General features: G+C 36.0%; 1 pseudogene; it reads left to right on the top strand.

Moving 5' to 3' along the window:
• The first annotated feature begins 7,354 nt into the window (after positions 1–7,354).
• LOC148164707 (large ribosomal subunit protein eL29 pseudogene) lies at positions 7,355–7,931 on the top strand (annotated as a pseudogene).
• Positions 7,932–8,463: the final 532 nt, after the last annotated feature.

The following is an 8,463-nucleotide window of genomic DNA, read 5'->3' as shown; positions in this document are numbered from 1 at the left end:
ATGTCCACTATCACCACTGGATCATATGGTTTAACTTTTTAAAACCAGTTTCAAAGTACACAGATATTCTTTCTATAGGATAGCAATTTGAATGGAAGATGGTTTTTCTTTTTTTCTTTATTTTAATGAATAAGAAAAAAAATTCTCTGAGAAGCATGGGAACAGATATCCCAAGAAAAAACAATTTGGTTAGTTACTGTTGCATTGTTATTACACAAACAGTAGGGAGTTCTGAGTGGCATAAATAAATAAATACAAGGACAATCTGGTACTATGAAAAGACTGGAATGCAGATGTATGCAACCTTTCTAGAAAAGTATGGAGTTTCTAAGTGTCATAAAATCAAGTACAGAAAAGCTTGAGCAGAATTTGCAAATTATAATACTGATCTAAATGTGTTAATAATATCTGTCATTCACATTCAATATTCTCTTTGTGTCTTGAAAATCTTAAGTAGAAAGTAGAGACTCAAACAAACAAAAATATTTGTTTGAATTTCTTTAAAATGGTTTGTAAAACATTTATATATGTTGAAAGAGTCAGTTAAGTAGCTGGAATGTAATATTCTTTCAAGGCCCACAGTAGATGTAGCAGTCTTCATCTTACAAAAGCAAATTCCACCCAAAATCTAATATAGAGAGAGATGGTTTTTAAATCGAATAATGTTTAAGATATAGTGGAAGGTTTAACAACTCAAGGCAGCATCTGAATCTATCTTTATAAACTCAAGTTTATATTATGCATTAAATCTATTTGGAAATCTGTTTTTCACAATGGACATTACCATGGTAAATGTATTTGCAATGAACTGATTTTATGATATTCTACATATAAATTTTTAGTCACTAGGCATGCTGACTTTTCAGTGCCTGCATATAGAAAGAGAACAAACATCAGAGCAAAAGGGCTGTTTGGTTTCCATTAACGTTTATACTTCTCATTGTAAACTTACAAATGAGTATTTTATTTTTTTTATTTTTTTTACTTTAAATTTTTTATTGTTATGTTAATCACCATACATTACATCATTAGTTTTTGATGTAGTGTTCCATGATTCATTGTTTGTGCATAACACCCAGTGCTCCACGCAGAACGTGCCCTCTTTAATACCCATCACCAGGCTAACCCATCCCCCCACCCCCTCCCCTCTAGAACCTCAGTTTGTTTTTCAGAGTCCATCATCTCTCATGGTTCATCTCCCCCTCCGATTTACTCCCCTTCATTCTTATTTTTGCATGTCAGTGTCCATGCCTAAAACTGTGCCTAGCCATACAATAGGTGTTCAATATACATTTCTTTTTTTCTTTAAATTTTTTATTGTTATGTTAATCCCCATACATTACATCATTAGTTTGTGATGTAGTGTTCCATGATTCATTGTTTGTGCTCCACGCAGAACACGCCCTCTTTAATACCCATCACCAGGCTAACCCATCCCCCCACCCTCAATATACATTTCTTTGTTTCATTTTTGGCCTTTGTTTAATTTGTTTACTTCTTTTTGTGTAGAATGCTCTAATTCTTTAGCTGAGGCTAGGAATCTCAAGTATCTATGTGAAGGCACACTGACATGATTCATTTTCTGAGTTGCCATGTAAAGGGACTGATTTTAGGCAGTACTGAGTTCGAGTTAAATGCCATCTTGGGGAGATGTCTTTTGGTTGTCAGTGATCATTTCCTGGGTGATACTACCCAGTTTTCATGGTGAGAGGACCCCTGGACAAAGTAAATAGAGGGAGCATGGTTTAAAGGTTTTATATGAATATGCCCCTGTAAGAAGTTTGTTATTCTTGGGCAAATGGAAGATTCACTTCAATATATTTCATTATACAAATAAGAATTAAAAAAAAATAGAATACCCTTGCAACTTATCATGAGAGATTGAGAGTTTTAAACTAAAAATGTGAAATTGAGCTTTTGAACAACACGAAATAAAACGTGACCATAATTTACTCTCTTTCCCATTCTGCAACAACACAAAAATGGGCAAAGTATATGATACAATGGTGTCCAGAAAAAGACCAACACACAATGAAGGACAGTGATCTCTAGGTAATGTAAACAAACCAATGATGCCCTACAATTTTACTAGCTTACTCCCTTGAGTTGCCAGACTGGGGAACAGGGAGAGGCGAACCTGGCAAAGGCCAGAGGACACTCTGAGTTGAGCAGATGCAGATAGAGTTGGTTCAGGACAGCAGAGAGCTACCCTTAGAAAGAATTCCAGGGCGTTCAGATGGCACAGTTGGTTAAGCAATGACTTTTGGTTTCAGCTCAGGTCACAATCTCAGGATTGTGAAATCGAGCCATGCGTCAGGCTCTGTGCTCAGTACAGAGTCTGCTTAAGATTCTTTCTCCCTCTCCCTCTGCCCTTCCCCCTTGCTCTCCCTCTTTCTCAAATAAAAAATAAAAATCTTAAAAAAAAAAGAAAGACTCTCAGAGAAATGTAGAACATTCCCTCAAGTATTCAAATGAGTACTAATCAGTAAATATATGTGAGAAAACCACCCAAAAGGATTAGAGGGAACAATAACAAGACAACCCACAGGGCTTAGAACATTCTCACCAGGAAGACTGGAAAACTCATGATTCACAGACCAAGGGGTAGAGTGCTCAGAAAGTCTCAGTAGTAGTGAATAATTACCTCTAGACTGACTACTGCTTTGTTTCTGACTAATAAAACTTAAAAGCACGACTCAAAGGTTTAAACTCTTTCTAAAAAACTTAATTTTGCCCCAAAAGAAATGCCAAGAATATTTATAAAGTACAAAAATGTTCAAAACCCATTAAGGTAAGATTAATGATTTATGACATGCACTCAAAAATTACCAAAGATGTAAAGAAATAGGAAAATACAAACCATAGTGAGGACAAAGACTGACCCTTAACTGACAGATGTTAGAATTAGCAAAAAATGACATTAAAACATTATAACTGCATTCCATTTCATCTAAAATTTAAGGATGCATAGGAAAGATATGAAGAAAAAATAAATCAAACTTCTAGAAATGAAAATGACACAATGCAAGGTGGAAAGTATACTGCATCAATAGAAGATTAGCTATTGCAGAAGAAAAGGTGAGTAAAATTGGTGATATAACGATAGAAATAATCTGAACTGAAACAGAGAACAAAAAGAAATAAGAACAAACAAATAAAATGATCACAGTGCCAGTGAGCTGTGGGACAACTATAAGAAGCCTAACATATATGTGTTTGGTGTCCTTGGAACAATAGGAAGGGAGGAGACAAGAGAGTGAAGGGAGAGGAAACAATATATTTGAGGAAGTAGGGACCAAAATCTCCCCAAATTTGACCACAACTATAAACCCATAGATCCAAAACTATCAATGAACCCCAATTACAAGAAATAGGATGGAAACCACATCAAGGTAAATCATAATAAAATTTCACATACCAGTAATAAAGAGAAAATCTAAAAGCAGTCATAGATAAATTATGTACAGACGAACAAAGACAAGAATGACTGATTTCCTTGTTGAAGACAATGCAACAAATACTGTATACACATATTCATAGAAACTTACTTACAATATCCCCAAACTGGAAATAACCCCAATGTCCAAAAGAAGTGGAGCATGGACAGAAGAAAGCCATTCAGAGTCCCAAGGAAACTTCCTAAGGTAATGGATATCTCATTATCTTGATTGAAGTAATGGCTTCATGGATGTATAAATTTGTAAAAACCTATCAAACTATATAGTTTAAATATGTGCAGTCCATTGCATGTTAACTATAATGTGATGAAGCTGTTAAGAGGGAGATGATTGAATTTAATGGTGGAAAAAAATCACCTCATAGCATTTTCCCAAAATATGTATACAACCAATGAAATGCCAATTAAGGTTAGTCCGATTATTGGTAAATATAATTATAGTCAAGAAAAGAGGAGATTTTGGGCGCCTGGGTGGCTCAGTTGGTTAAGCGACTGCCTTCAGCTCAGGTCATGATCCTGGAGTCCCGGGATCGAGTCCCGCATCGGGCTCCCTGCTCAGCAGGGAGTCTGCTTCTCCCTCTGACCCTCCCCCCTCTCATGTGCGCTCTCTCTCTCTCTCATTCTCTCTCTCAAATAAATAAACAAAATCTTTAAAAAATAAACAATGAACATTGGTTTAAAAAAAAGAAAAAAAGAAAACAGGAGGTTTTTTAAATTTTCAAAACATGTAAAAATATAGATTTATGGAATGGTATAATTTTATAGCTGGGAACAATCTTAGAGAGTATTTAGTTTGAAATCTCCAATTCTTGAGTCATAGGTGATAGGGTTTAAGAAAACTGGAAGGGGCTGTGTAGGACAGCATATCTGCACTTATTATGATGTAGTTATAGAACTGAAGTCCATGGAAGCTTAATGATTTGTGAAAAAATGTCTCCTGACTCACAGTCTAGAGCTGTTTCCATTTTTATCATAATTCTCATTTGATTTGTATACAATTTTCTTGCGCATCTTTAGTTGTGTTTTTCTCAGAACATAATAGTATACATTGGCATTGACTTTGCCCAAATTTTTTAAAATATTTTCCTAAAGTTTTATCTATTTATTTGAGAGAGAGAGAGAGCAAGAGAGAGAGAGAGAGAGTTCGAGCAGGGGAAGAGGGAGAAGCAGGCTCCCCACCGAGCAGGGAGCCTGATGTGGGGCTCCATCCCAGGACCCTGGGATCATGATCTGAGCCGAGGGCAGACTCCCAACCAACTGAGCCACCCAGGTGCCCCTGACTTTGCCTAAATTAATGCCAATTGTTGAATTACTATTATTTGTGGGTTGGCTAAAACGTTCATGCTTCATTTGGGGGCACAGCATAATTTCAGCAAATTTATGAAATTTTATCTCGATTTTCACAAGATCTTGAGCCTCACATTTCTAAAGAGAAGTTTTTTGGGAGTCCTTCTGTCTTAGACTATTTGAACAGCCACAATTCTTGGTTTAGCCATTCTTATCTCGCCCTATTACTTAACCTCTAGACTTTCTAAAAACCTCAATTCTCTGTTTCCGGTTGCTTTTCACTTTAATTCATAGCTGTGACACAAATTTCACTAAAGCTTTAATTGTGTCAATTTATTGCTCAAATCCTGGCAGGGATCCATTATTTCTTATTTTAAGTGTTACATTTTCACTTGTTATTAAAGATCTTCCATATTTGGACTCAAATTACCTTTATGGCCTTCTTTATTCCTACTCTTCTTCACATACTAAATTAGATGCTTGTATATCCCTGGAGGAAAGCACCAGACATTTATCTCAAGTATTCAGAATATCCCTCATCTTGACATACACTTGATGAGATCTCACAAGGCTTGACATTCCAGATTAAATATCACTATCCATCATCTCTAACACGTGTCGCCTGTTCATACAAACCACAAGTGATCTCTCCTTTTCTTGGATTTAATTATACTTCCTCGCCTTAGAATATGCATTTAATTTTGACTAAAATATCTACATCTGCCAACATATAAATAGAAATAAAAATTTAAACTCGAGTTCCTGAATGTTCTGGGATGGATAGTGAATGTTGCCTGTGATTGTAACACCGGAAGCTACCCCCAAATGTGCATACTTCATTAATGCTGAGTCCCAAACTCATAAGTTATTCCCCGGTCTCCAAAAACCCAAATAGTTTAGCTAATTCCTCTTATTTTCCATCTTCCTGCTACAGAATGTAAAATAGAGAAAAGTGCATTTCTGGTGCTAACAGACAGCAGCAAGAGTTGATTGCAGAACTAAAGTGAAGTTGAGATTCCTGATCATCCATAAAACTATGATAATCAACAGGTAAAACAATACTCTGTGTATATTTTTTTAATGGAGATTCAGTAATAAAGCCCAAAACTTGAGAAAGTGTGGACAGGTATTGAAAATGTTCAATTTTTCATATATTTGTACAAGTATGAAATACACAATGATGTCAATTAGTTTACCAAAGAGGATGATCCAGACAAGGTCAGAATGGAAGCAAGTATGTTATTTTAGCAAGCTTTTTCCTCACTAAAAGACATTAGAGGGAACAGAATGAGAATGTGTTTCATTTGTGTGTGAAATAGTTCAAATTAACTGGCATTTTGCTCTGGACAATGATTTTTTTTCTCTCTGAGGCATGAGAGTTCAAGGCGGGGGCAAGGGGTGGTGGTGATAAGCAGTAGTGGCTACTGGTCTTGCTTTGATTCCAGGTCTTGTCTCTTTCATCTTCCTATACCTCTCACCATAAGAAAAGTATTCTTCATGTGATCCTGGTGTTTGTCCATGATTGAACATTGTCATTTTAAGCCAAAGACCAGAATGATAAAGCATATACATTTATTGGTCTTTGTCCTCTGTGTGCTTTGTACTTCACATTGGGGGCTTGGTGGAGAACAGGTTGGAGACAACTAATACCTTAAACTTATTCCTCAAAATAAGTATAACACCTTAAATTTCTCTACTCCTGTAAGTTTGTGAATCTTTTATACATAATCTTATTTAACCATCATAACAATGTTCAATATAAATAGATGAATTATTTTTATCCCCATTTGGCCAATGTTCTGAGTCAGGACTTGTGATTAGTGTCAGGGACACAGTGGTGAATGAAATGGATATGGTTCCTGGCCTCATGGGCATTATAGTCCCACACAAAAACTATAATTACATACCTACAAACTGTGGTGAATTGGATGAAAAAGGGATAGGGTTCCAGGAAAGAGAAAAATAAGAGTGAATTATTTATTTTGGTGAGTCATGGAGACCTTCCCTGAGAAGGTGATAATGAAAATGAGACATGAAGGACAAGAAGGGTCATAGGAAACATTGGGGAAGCATTGAGGAAACACTGGGGGGGAAAGCTTTCCAGATCTAGCCAATCACTTGAAGGATGTTTCAAAGTCATGCATCTAGTTAGGTAGCAGACCTGAAATTTAGAAAAAAAAAATTCTGGAAATGATAATTAACATTTGTGCAGCTCTTTTCAAAGTGCTTTCATGTGTATAATCTCATTTAACAATCACACCTTGAGGTGGAAAACTTGGAAAATGATTGATAGCTAAAAAGATTCCATTATTAATTGTGAGAGAAAAAGAAATCTGAGATTAGGTTAAAGGCATCCTGAGTGGCACATGAATTGTTTGTAGGTAAAATATTTAATAAGATATTTCCCATTTGAACAATGTTGAGAATGAAAGCATTATCCAAATAGTCAGAAACATGTGATTAGAGACTAATCATTTACCTTTATTGCGCCTTCACTGTGTTTGGAAATTTGTGTGAGATATTTTAAGAAGAAAAATGACGGCATGGAGAAATAGTTTTAAAAAATTTTATTTCTCTCTTTCTCTTCAGGTACAAGATGTTTCGGGAGCCATGGGCTTTGGTGCAGACACAGCCAAGTCCAAGAACCACACCGTGCACAATCAGTCATGAAAATGGCACAGAAGCGACAACAAGAAAGATTTGAAGATCTGAATCTCTTAAGGGGTTAAACCCCAATTTCCTGAGGAGCATGCACTTTTCCAAGAAGCACAAGAAAAAGGGCCTGAAGAAGATGCAGGCCGATAGTGCCAAGGCCATGAGTACACGTGCTGAGGCTATTAAAGTCCTTGTTAAGCCCAAAGAGGTTAAGCCCAAATCCCAAAGGGTGGCAGCTGCAAGCTCAATTGACTTGCCTATATCGCTCACCCCAAACTCAGAAACATACTTGTACCTACATTGTCAAGAGTCTCTGGCTCTGTCAGCCAATAGCCAAGGCCCAGACTTCTGCTGCAGCTCAAGCTCCCACGAAGCCTCCAGGGTAGAGGCTTCTGTTTGCCGACATGAGGATGGAAGGTGTGGTTTGACCCCTGGATTTCTGTCTACATGGGGTGGCTGTCTTCCTGTACTACTTGTACAAATAAAACTGCAGCAGGATATGTCAAAAAAAATTCTAAAAATCTTTCAGTGAGGACTTAGTATATACACATCCATAGTTAAATATTTCTAGGCAACATATGTGTGTGTGTGTGTGTGTGTATATACCACTGTGTATTTATATATTTTTAAACCACTCTAAGCATTGTATACTATATATTTGCAAATGTATAGGAATATAGTATTGCTTCCACTTACCTAAGCATGTATCTATATTCAATTAACTATAAATATGTTTTAGTTCATATATTCTGTACCAAATTTCTCTCAATCTATTAAAAATGACAATACATAGTAGTTTATCTAAAATGTTGCTAATTAAATTAACAAATTTTAGTAAAAAACTCTTGACTAAAGAAAACACCATTAAAATATATTATTATGCTGGAACAACTGGACAACCATGTGCAAGAAATGAATCTAGATGTAGACCTTACACCTTTCACAGAAATTAAGTCAAAATGTATCATAGATCTTAATATAAAATTTGAAACTCTAAAACACTTAGATGATACCATAGGAAGAAAACCTAGATGACCTTCAGGATAGTGACCTTTTTATATACA

The sequence above is a fragment of the Eumetopias jubatus genome, unplaced genomic scaffold (genome assembly GCF_037043125.1).
Source record: "Eumetopias jubatus isolate StellerSeaLion01/CBP00866 unplaced genomic scaffold, mEumJub1_p1.0 scaffold_3, whole genome shotgun sequence".
Taxonomy (NCBI): Eukaryota; Metazoa; Chordata; class Mammalia; order Carnivora; family Otariidae; genus Eumetopias; species Eumetopias jubatus.
Note: the sequence above shows the minus strand (reverse complement) of the source record. Positions and strands in the feature narration are given on the sequence as shown.